This window comes from Trematomus bernacchii, unplaced genomic scaffold, assembly GCF_902827165.1.
Source record: "Trematomus bernacchii unplaced genomic scaffold, fTreBer1.1, whole genome shotgun sequence".
Classification (NCBI taxonomy): Eukaryota; Metazoa; Chordata; class Actinopteri; order Perciformes; family Nototheniidae; genus Trematomus; species Trematomus bernacchii.
The window spans coordinates 5,435,141-5,447,597 of record NW_022988097.1 but is presented as its reverse complement, the minus strand read 5'-3'; positions in this window follow the sequence as shown (position 1 = coordinate 5,447,597).

Sequence of the window (12,457 nt, the reverse complement as noted above, 5' to 3'; positions counted from 1 at the left end):
CGCACACATCTCAGTGCATATGACAGCCTTTTACATTTGTGTCGACTATCAAAGGGGGCCCATTGCAGCGAGGGTAATGTCTTGTTCTGCAGAAACAAAGAGTTGCTGTAATGATAAAAGTGAGGACACAAGGTAGCAGGAGAAAGGATGAAAGCAACAGAGACTTCTGTGTTAAGTGCATGATTAATAAAGAGGGGCTCAGATCAATGCGGGCCGATAACAGCGAGACCCATTCAACTCCATGTGTGTGATACATGAAGAGGTCCATCTATCACTGCGTCAGTCTGGCCGTCACATGTCCAATATTATAATAATATAAGGAAAGCTCTTACCTCTGCAATTGTCTCGTGAGCCGTCAGCTTTTTTTGTAACGTGGCTGTTAGAGGTGTTTGTAAAGAAAGACCAAATAGACATTTTTGATTTAGTGTAAAGCAGTTGTCATATTGTCAAACCTGTTTTATGAGGACCTTCTTTATGTCCAAATCTCACACTTCTTTACTTGTATGTCTACTTTTCTCTCTAAAGTATGATTTGTTCTCACTTTGGAATGCACCATATTTGATTTTTTACAACATGCTGACATTTTTCAACACATTTTTGGCCAATATTGATACATGCACATATGTTCTTCCACATAACACCAGGCCCCTCCTTTAGTGGAATTAACATCATCATGCTGACACCAAATGAGAACATATGCTTTACAGATTGTGGCTTCAACTCAATAATGTAAAGTGAATGAATTGGAGCCCATTATTTGGCTTTGTAGAAAAAAGTTAAAACTAGGCAAAATCTGCCTGCACTTCATTTGAACTAACAACCCTTTAATGCATTTTGCCAAAGTGCTAAAAAAATAAGCAGCTTCAGTTCTTAGTAAAAAAAAAAGTGGCTCTATTTTTTAATTCCGAAAAGCAAGGCTGAGAAGCCTGCACCCTTTAAGTCAGAATCTTTTCTGGACGAAAATGAACCACTGCATAGATGTTTTTTTACTTGTTTACCTGCTTAGGCAATAGCTCGTTTCACATGCGCATAATTGAATCAGTCGTCCGTGTTAGCAGAAATGTTTATTTTGGTCTGATCCAAATTTAATTTGAAGCCTCTTTCGACCGATGACATGCGGATATCTTTGTGCATCCGTTGTTCCGACAGCAGTGTATCTTCTAGCTCTGAGTTAGGTGAACTTGTGTTTCTGGGGTCAGGGCTGCTCAGTTTAAATCAGAGCCACAGGGCTCCTGGCTTATATTTACTCCTGATAACCCAAGGGCCTCCACAGGCCCTATCAGTTGAGCTGGTGTTGAGACCTCAAAGAGGGTCAAGGAGGGTCTGGGACTCATGATCCACACACGCATGTGCAGATATCACTGGGGAAACTAACAAGATCTGACAAATACTTCATGGAATCTATATTCATCACAACCGCTCTTTCATTTAATTGATTCTAACTCTCAGAGCTGCAGCACATGGAAGGCTAGACTTTTTTTTTACAGTACTCTGAAAGAAGATAAACACAGCATTTTAATTCCACGGATTAATCGTAAATGAGAGCATTGGTGGTAATCTCCTCAGCTTGGAGGCAGCTGACCCTGGAAAATCTTTTAGCAGGACCTGCCTCAGATTAGGCCAACGGAGGCACGCAAACAGTAAGAATTCCAGGCCACTGACGCTCAAATGTCCAGACTCATTTTCTAGCATTGCCTCATGGTGCAGTAAACCCCATGCCTGACATTTCTGTGCCAACTCCAACAATGTGGCTGTAGGAGCAAGCCGTAAGAGTATTTATCAGAAGGCAATTTTCTCCTCTAGTATAGCCTCGATGTGTAAGCCAAAATGCTCACTTGCCGACTAGTATTGTCTTCTGACTTTACTAGTTAACTATTTATACACACTGTTCAAATATTTAACTAGTTAAGGTGAAATGTTCACTTTCGACAGCACTAGTTTAGCAAAATGTAGGCCACGAGTTGACTAGTGAGCTGAATCCATATTACACAAGTTAAGAGGTTAGCAACTCTAGCTAATTTTTAAGACTTTGAAACTAGTGGGTGCGTTTGGACTTTGGTGCCACTGGTGCGGCGCCTGCCGTCACTAGTAAGGCTTATTTAGCTTGACAAAAGTGGTTGCTGAAAAAGATTGACTAGTACCAGTTTTTGTTCAACTACCGAGACAGAATAACAAGCTTGTTTAACCAACTGTCCAACTAGGGTTAGGGTTAGGGTTAGGGTTAGAGCCAACTACTGGTATACACTGCTATCTGATATCAAGAAAATGAAATAAAAAATGTAAACGGCTTCCAATACGCCAAGCACCCAATAAAGATGTCTGGTATCCAAATAAATGGGGAAATAATCTCCTGCATTAAGAGGATGACGCTCTGTGGGCCGTAATGGAGATGTCAAGGTGAATGTGAAATGAAAAAAGGTATCAATGGCGTTCATTATGAGGAGCAGGTTTCATGAGACAGGCCAGAACAGGTCAGAGATTCCTGTGGAAAGCTATGAATAGAGCGGCGTGGGAACTACTGTCCTCGTTCCGTCGGTGTTCCCCGTATTGACACACGGGCAGAACAGCTAAAGGTATGCTGAATGAGTGAACGAGTGACAGGCCTATTGTGTTTATAGGACAGAAGCAGGAGGATTAGTGCCCCTTTGACACTGAGGGCTGGGATGGTCCAGTGTGTGGAGGGAATCTGTCATCAGCAGAGCTGCAGGTGGTCTGGCGATTCATTGGGCCCCGCGAGGCAGGAAAACAAGGAGAGATGTCAGTTGGGAGCAGGGTGATATTTACCCGGGGTTACCATGAAATCTGATTCTCGACACCTTCTCTCCTCACCTCACATCATTGTAGTGAAGCCCCTTTCACTTGTCCCAGTGGAAATAATGATGGTTTTCAATTAGAGGGAAGCTCTTTGAGCCTGTGTGTGAGCTAGCACTGTGCCGAGTAGCGCTATAAGTAGATTCTCTCAAGTACAATTTTAAGGTACTTCATTTAAGTATTTCCATTCCCTGATACTTTACATCCACTCCACTTTAACTCCCAGTTTGATATTGTGATTTTTATTCAACTACATTTTCTTTGTGACCAAATTTGTATCACATTTTCCTGTCATCTTCACAAGATGACACAAACGTACAGACACAAACTGTACAATTGTAAATCCAGAAAAGAAATTGGAGTCCCTTGCCAATTCTGCCCCCATTGTTGTTTGTTTGCAATAATACAAGTTCTTCTGTTCATACACTATGTTCCACTACATTCAGTTGATACCTTTAGCCTCTGAAGATAGAGATTCAGATGAATGATACATATTTAAACCAACAAATCATTTAGCATTGATCATTATAGCTCAGTATAAATCATTGACTCTATAACTTAATTACATCATTCATCCCTTGGTGAAATGTCGACCTCCCCAGCAGCATTTAAGTACAAAGATAAGCTCTTCCTTTTCCATCTGCAGCATTTAGGAGATAAATACATGAATGCATTGATCATTATAATCCAACGACATAATATATATTGCAGTCTGAGGTCATGAGGAGTACTTTACGTTTTAGTATGTTCAATGTAATCTGATGCTAATACCGCTAACACTATACTGTACTTATGGAACATTTTGAATGTAGGACTTTTACTTGTAACAAAGTATTTCAACACTTGTATTTTAGATAAGTAAAAAATTCTACAACCGACTGACTGTGCCACAGAAGGCTTACAATTCCTCCATTTTCTAATCCTTTGAAGCTTATTCAAAGGTGACCCGCGCAGATGACTGAACGCATGTCTATGCCGAGCCAGCTCTGCTAAATCATGAGTCTCTGTAAAGTTTGGATGAGTGTCTTATAAGGGCGTGATGAGACAGGTCTAATAAAGATGAGGGAGAGCTCTGCATGTCACAAGCCCCTGCCAGGAAACCCCGGTGATTTACGAGGCCTCGGACACCTCTGCTAATAAGACTCATCCCCTTAATTGGCTCTATGATATGACTGTGCAAATGGCCGGGGTGCGTGTGCACGTGTTAAGTGTGCCTCCAATGTCCATTTGTGCATGCATGCGGGGGGTGTACTGGGTGTGTCTGCATGTGTTTGGCGGCCCATGCTTGTGCCTGTGATTATTAGCTTTCCCTGCGAGCCAGAGATGAGGTAGTGCAGCCTCATTAGAAAAGAGAGCGCTTCAATAGCCAGCCAAGATTTAACACCTCACCCAATGATAATTTATTCAATCTATTCTTAAGTATTGCATGCGCTAGTAGATAGGGGTTAGGTTATGTAAGAGTGCGACAGTGCCTAGTTTGAATGTGATATGATGATACTTATAAATCCGAGGGGGTTGACAGATGGCGGGGTACTTTAAAGGTTCAGCAGGTAGAAGTATTCCTACTCTGCTGCTGCCAGACCTCATCCCAGAGAGGAGAACAAAAGACAAGAAGAGAGAGTGCAGACTCGGTGAGAGAGAGCTGTTTCTTGTTAGCACACTATTCATCAGTCATGTGAGGTCAGGGAACCCTGAGGGGTGGTGTGTGACCCGTCACCTCTCACCCCTGGCCCCTCCACAGCACCTGGAACTGAGGTATTTCCTCATAACTAATTTACTTGAAACATTTTGTCTCTGATTCACGGCTAGAACGTTTGAGGGCTTTTAGCTGCACGTTTAATTTAAAAGCCTTCCAAATGGTTGTAAATTGGAGTGGTATCTATATTGTACATCGCAGGAAAAATGTATCAGGTTGGTACGAGGAGTATTTGTATAGCAGGGAGTGGTTGGCTCAGGGCGAAGAAGGAGTGGAAGGCCTAGAGAGGAAGGAGGAAATGCATAAGGGAGGTACAGGAGACAGAATGGCAGGAGGAGGAGGGAGGTCAGGGTCACAGCTGCGATAAAGAGGTCAGGATGAAAGATGTTGCTTCAGTCCGGCCGTGAGCAAAATAAACATCCTCCTAAAAATAGTTGGAAGACCTGTTCATCCGTCACCGCCGCCACTGCATCCAGCTGCAGAACTTTAGTCTGACCTGGAAAATCTGCGGAGTTGTCCTTGTCTAAGTTAATAATGCTAAAAATGTGTCCTTCGGGGGCCTTAATCCCGAGTTCATAGGTTCCGTTTGACAAACAGTCGATGATTATCTTAACCCCACCAATAAATATGACATGCCGGTCTTAACTTCATATCTGCCCCTGACCACTAAACCCTCAACTCTGACCTTTTACCCCCAAACCCGGGCTGGTGACCTGCCTCCACTCCATATGTCTTAATTTCCCGTGAAGAATTCCTCCGGAGCCGAGCTTGGAAATCACTTATAGGAAAGTTTCCCTTCTGACCGGCTGATTGACAGATCACAGTGTGAGCGAGCCCCAATGCTCCAGGCAAATAAGACAAGCCAGAACACACACATACACACACACACACACACACCCCTATGTCTCCGTCTGTATCTTTCATTCTCTGTTTCTCTTCTTTTTTCTTTTTCCGGTGCCCCTCCTGCCTTTATTTATGCCTGCAGAGCCACTTTGTTGTGCTTTTAGTGGCTGAGTTTGTAGATGGAGCAGATGCTGGAGCTGATATTCCCTGATCCTGAAGCGAGCCGAGATAAGAGCAGATTTATGCCAGAGTGTGGGAGCATGGGAGTAATTGCTGAGGCTTTGATGATGCGGCTGAGAGCCCTCGTGTACCCTCTGCTTCTTACTAACAAGGACACCCTCAGATTTAGGTTTTCCTCCCTTGGTTTAAAGTGTGTTTCTCACTGTATATATCTCATGTTGCCAAAGGTGTGTTTGTGTAACAGTGCGTGCTGGGGTGCAATGTTTCCTCGTTGTCCTGTGGGCGCATGAGCACACGCTTGTACATTAGCTGTGATTATTTTGTTTTAAAGGCGTGTCATACTTACAGCTTTATGCGTGTGTGTGTGTGTGTGTGTGTGTGTGTGTGTGTGTCGGGGGGGGGGCATTACACACTACGGACCTCCTCCAGGATTTTTATGGCCTCTTTATTTATAGCTGCACACACTCATGCTCATGACATAAGCAGGATGACAGATAGCATTCTATCTGCAGATAAGGTTATCTCAATGTGATTTTCTATGGTTGGTATATAAAACGTAATTTCCCAGGAAACAGGTGACAGCAACAGGAAATAAAATCACATTCACAGGGTGTTTTCTCCACAGGCATTATGAGGTATGGGGCTGCATGAAGAGCTTACGTATTACCTCTTAAAATATAAATATATGATCAAAGCTGCGGTTACACAGCACCTGCCAGCGGGAAGAAAGGCAGCGCTGATGAGATAGTTGGGGCCACTTTCTTCTGATTAGAGGTGGGCTCTAAATGGCTCTTCAGCTGAGCATTGAAGAGAGATTAATCATCTGTTCAGTGTCCCCGAGTGATGATGTCACCGAGGACATGTCAGCGACACAGAGTGGCTACAGTGACACGTTGATCCCGGGGGGGGCTTTGCAGCCTGACCTGGCTCTTGACTGATGCGAAGTGGGCTCAGGCAGGACAGATACCTTGGTGAGGGGCTCCAACACACACACACACACACACACACACACACACACACACGGTCACACAGATGCCGAACCTCACAAAACACACACAAATCTTATCTGTTCGGCTGCCCTGGCCATCACCCCGGGCCTTCCTGTTTTTCTCAGGGGCCCCAGGACGAATTCCAACTCGGTGGAGTCGTGTGAGGCTGTTGCTTTGCTGAGAGAGCCACTTTGAGGAGTATCTACTGTAGAGAGAGGGGTGATAAGTGGAAGATCATTAGAAGCCCCTGAACTGGAGCCAAACAGAATTAGATGACGCAAGCCACAAGATCATAAAGCGTGGGCCAAAATCAGTAAGGACATTGGGATGGAATTAGACGCCGAATCCCTCCGTGTAATTTAGCAACAATAATTTCTTCAGCACGTCAGCTCTGTGGGCTACTTGTTTCAGATCCAATCCCAGCCGCCAGTGCTCGGTTCAAAAGGGAGAGAGCAATGAGTCAGATCCTCTGCTCCAATTATATCTGCATCCTGCACTCTGCTCTTCTAGCAAACACACACATCCCCACACACGGGACAAAACATGCGCGGGCAGATAGACACCGTTTGAAATCCACACTACACGCATAGCTGCCAAGAAATGCATGTAGCAGTCAGAAAATAACAGCCTGGAAAACAGAATCACACATGCCGTGAGAACACACACACACACAAACACAAACACACACACACACACACACACACACACACACACACACACACACACACACACACACACACACACACACACCACTTGAACAGGAGCTTGTTGACCATCATACAGCCAAGAGACTGTGAAGAAGGAGGGGTGGGGGGGGTGAGCTCACAGAGGTCGCTTTGAAGTTTCTATTCAGGTCTTTGTCCCATTCAGACTGCTGGCAGTAGACATCTCTACTAGAGGCCCGGCCCCTCCCACCATCACACCGTCCCCTCACACACACTCGAAAAGAAAAGAAGGCACGTCCGCAGGTCCTGTCCATCATGCAGGCCTTAATTAGAGCGGATTCGAATGCACTCTTTTGTAGCCTCCTCACTCTCTCCTCTTTCTTTAACCCCCACCCGCACTCATTTTCACTCTCTTTCAACCGGCTCCCACCCTCTCTCTTTCTCTCATTCCTTTCCCTCTCTCCTCTAACCCCTTTTTCACTTTTGTTGCCCTCATTTTCTTGGCAGGGAGTGAGGCACCTCTCCAGACGTTTTCTTCTCCATGCCCTGAGCCCCCTGCTATCCCCCCTCCTCTTCTTCTCTAGCTGCTTTCTCCCCCTCTTCCCCTTCCAGTCTGGAAGCTGAGTGTGACCTAATGTTTGACAGACAAGTAGCCTTGGAGAAAAGACTCATCTATCAGAGGCTTGTAATTCTATTAGAATGGACAGAACATCCCCCCCAGGCCAGCATTTGGCATATTCTCTCCATCAATTTAGCTGTTTTCTAAACCCTCCGGGCCACAGGCCTACAGAATGCAGTTTACGCTAACAAATAATCACAGCCAGTTAATAAGGTGTGTGTCTCTGTGTGTGTGTTTGTGTGTCTGCATGGCCTAACTTTCAAGGGGGAATTGTTGAGCGCAGAGTTCTTTTGATATTAAGCATCAAAGAACAATTTCTCTTTTTCAATTCTAATCTCATCCGAGAGGCTAAAAAAGGTATAATGCAGGGAACTGTGGCGAGTTAAGATAGGAGGATCAGAACCGGCTTCTAATCACGATTGTTATCAAGATCCCCAGATGTTTATATGTAGACAAAGACGGCTACACGAAACATCCATTGTCGTGGCTTGTTATCAGACCTAATTACTGATATGAGAGGAGAGGAGAAGAGATGAGGTTTTGCTTACATCTCCTGCTGGGATGTTAAATTGCAGAGGACATGTTTAGCGCAGATTGTTATTTGTCTGTAATCAGTGCAACCCTGTCAGTCATGATGGCTGAGATGGAAAAAGGAGAGGAGGTGGAGTGAAGCAAGAGAAGGGGGAAAGAAAGAGGAGGAAGACGTCTGGACAGCAATCAAGCGTATGCCGCAAACAGGAAATGCAAGTCTGAGGATGCCCCAGCTGTTGTGTTTCGGCCTCGCTGCTCTTACAGTTGAATCAAAGCAGCAGGAATAGCTCACACGACAACTTTTCATGTGTCGCACTCCGAAAATAGTCTGTTTACATTAACAGACTTTTCCCACTATTATAACAAGCCCGGTGTTTGGAGTATTTCCATGTTGTTTGCGTCTATGCCCTAGTGTTTCCTTTAGTGAATGCTTTACAGTGCGTGAGACGGACGGGAAACATGCTGCTAAGTGCTTATGTGTGTGGCTTTGAGAAGACGTGTTGTCTCACTGGTTAATGGCTGCTTGATATTGATTACAGCTGGAACGTCCGACTCACATGTTCCTAGTCCTCTCCAGATAACGAGGGTTAACCACTCGACCCCTTACATGCCAAAGGGGCTCCGCTCATACCTGGATCCATAGCCCCGGCCTAAGCCACATGTCCCACAGCTCCAGAGAGGCCGCAGCCCTCGGGTCTCCGGCTTGGCCCGTAGATCACGGCCGTGTCATGGAGCCACACCAGAGGGAAATGTGCCAGACTTCATTAAGGGCAGATTAAAAGCAATCGGAGGCCACTTTAAGTGTGATTTATTTTCACTGTGAGGTTGCTGGGTCGACTGCAGGACCGCAGCGGCTTTACCCCGGAATGATGATGTCATGGTTTCAGTGTTTGCGAAGTGTAAATAGCAGATTGGGAAGGATCTTTGTCCTCTGCAGCAGGGTTCATCTTGGAGTCTAAGAGAGCGGAAGACAAAAGATACACCCTCTTCTGCCTTACTGCCCTCCATTTTAGATCTGAAACAAATCAGAAGACGATGAAGAGAATATTCAAGTGAAACCATTTTGCTTTTAATCATTCATTCAGAAAAGACAACATGTTCTCTCTTCATGAGAAGATTTCCTGCGTTCCTCTCTTTATATATCATTATAAAATGAATATGTCAAGCCGTGCTAGCACCACGACAGTCTGTCAGTCCACTTTTTTGACTAGACTAAAACATTTCAACTATTGGTTGGATTGCCATGGAATTTGGTAAAGATCTTCATGGTTCCCAGAGGATGAATCCAACTGAATTTGTTGATCCCTTGTTTTACATTAGAATCCCGTGAGGTTGACTTTTTCTTCCCTTTTATGAAATATCTCAACAAATATTTGATGTATTGGTAAAATGTTGGTATACATAGTCATGGTTCCAAGAGGATGAATTCATCTGACTTTGGTGAACCCCTTGTCTTTCCGATCACGCCCCCATGAGGTTGACATATTTACTTTTTAGTGACATTTCTGGACAACTACTGGTTGGGTTGACATGCAATTTGGTATACATAGTCATGGTTCCAAAGGATGAATTCATCTGAATTTGGGGATTTCCTGTTCATACTTTGTGAAACATCTCAACTTTAGTAGGCTGGATTGACACAACATATGGTACAGACATTCATGATCCCCAGAGTATGAATCCAATTGACTTTGGTCAACGCCTTGTCTTTCCACAAACTCCCACAGGAAGTTGGCATGACATCACTTGATAACTAATAGATGGATTGTTATGATATTTGCTTGGGATTGTCATGGTTCCTGGCGGACTTTGGTAATGCCTTCACATTTAATTGTTCAATATGCCAAGATCTACTACAACAGGTAGATTGGCCAACACTTTTGCAGACATATTCATGTAGAGGATAAATCCTTACCGATTGTGGTGACTTTTGATCTAGTACCACCATTGAAAGTGATATTAATATTAAAATGTCAACTTCATTAAATGTTTTAACAACTATTGGATGGATAGCCATGAACCATGTTACATACATGCACCCCCCCCCCTTCCCCTATAGGAGGAAGTGTGACTATGAACAATAAAAGTAATCTTAACTTGCTGACTCCAATGGGAGGGTCTGAAGAGCGTCTGTGTATGAGCTTCAGTGATATGAAAGTACATTCACGCTATTTATAGAAGCACTAATCACGAGCACCTATACACATTAACATGATGACCTCATTCCTTGGAAATGCCACTATTTTATAGGTGACTGTAAGAGGAGGGGAAAAGATCTAATTGCCTACGGTGTGTCAGACTGAATGTGAAAGCTACGCTCAATACACTCTGAGTCATTTATCCTTACGGAACCTCACTTTGTGTCACGTTGCATAAGGCTTTTCTGTTTATGTAGAATAACGTGGACAGTCCAATACTCCTACATATCCCCCATAATCCTCTACTCATTATGATGCGCCGTTCTTCTGCCACATGTACTTTTAAAATATTAGTTCTGATCGCTTCTCAAGGCACATGTCTGTATTGTATTGTACTTGGCTTATAATGTGTTTTTCATTCTACTGCTTCCAGGCTGTGGTTTGATCACACTCTTACAACAACAGCGTGGTATGTCCACCACTATCGTCCTGGAAACATATTCCTATTGGCTACTCATCCTAGGCCGCAGCTGTGGCCCTCGTCAAAGTTTTTGCACAGGAGGCGTCTCATTGGCTCGCAGCAGATCAGGTATCTTTATGTGACTGTCTGATTGGCCGTTGAGGTATCAGTTATCCCAGACGGGACATACCAGCTCTGTGGCAACTGGCCTCTGTTTGTTGTTACTATGACAACACTCTGATGGTCTCAGCCAGGCTGCTGAGGATGCAGCAATGGCAGAACTCCAGCAACACTTAGTAGTGTAAAGAAAGACGAAATGACCTCTGCAGACTTTTCCTCTGTTTTCCATGCACCTTGGAAGTAGGTGAGCCAGAAATGCATACTCTGATGCAGCCATGGTATCCTCAAGCACACAGAAATATAAATACTCACAGACTGCATAATCATTTGGGGTTTGAAGCTGATGTTGAGCTCATTGTTTCGCAAAGATTTATGGGCTGTCAGGGCACAACGGGATGTAATAAAAAATAATTTCAGGAACCATAAACCATGTCTTTAAATGTCTCTTATCTCTCCTTTCCAATTATATTGAAGTCCACACTCCTGTATTCCTTGGAATCGATTTCATCACAACCATTAGGGGGCGGCATTGATTGGATAAATGCACTTAAATTAAGAAAAACTCTTTTTTTTCTCTCTCTCTCTCTCTCTCTCTCTCTCTCTCTCTCTCTCTCTCTCTCTCTCTCTCTCTCTCTCTCTCTCTCTCTCTCTCTCTCTCTCTCTCTCTCTCTCTCTCTCTCTCTCTCTCACACACACACACACACACAAAGGGGGCACAGACATGGACATGATCAATTATATGTCAAGCATTTCTTCCTCAATGAATGAATGGCCCAATGACTATAGGCTACCGACCGTCTATTGTCTATTGACACTAGAGACTAAGTTCTCATGCAGTTCATTATCCCAAAAGGGGACGACTAGAAAGAGATCCAAAGAGACCATTAATCATCATTGCTTTCAAAGAAGAGTAAAGAAGGCAGCCAAATAGCAGATACTGTAATCCTATACAGTAAATTCTATAGATTCTTGCGGAGGAAAACTAAATATAGAGAGGTTTACACTGAAATGATAGCCTCGTTATGGAGAGAAAATATTAGAAATTCACTACCGCTCTCTGACATAATTACAATTCCCTCTGGCGAGATTTTGATAGGCCTGTATTATAGGAGTGTTATGGCATAAATGTTTAATCCCTGATCCCCGGGGACGAGCAGGTCCCGGTTTTAAAGGGGCCAAAGTTTTGTTCTCCTGCTGACACTTTAACCCACAGCATATCACGCCTACCAAAGCCTTCAGTATGACGAATAACTACAAAGTCCATTTCAATTTGGGTCGATGGCCCGGGCTGAGGTGGTGGTGGTGGTGAGGGGGGATTGAGAAGTGGGGGTCAACCCAATAACAGACTCCCCTCCCCTCCCTTCTCCTCCTCCACGTCCCCATAAATGCCTTCGCTTCCTAGTTC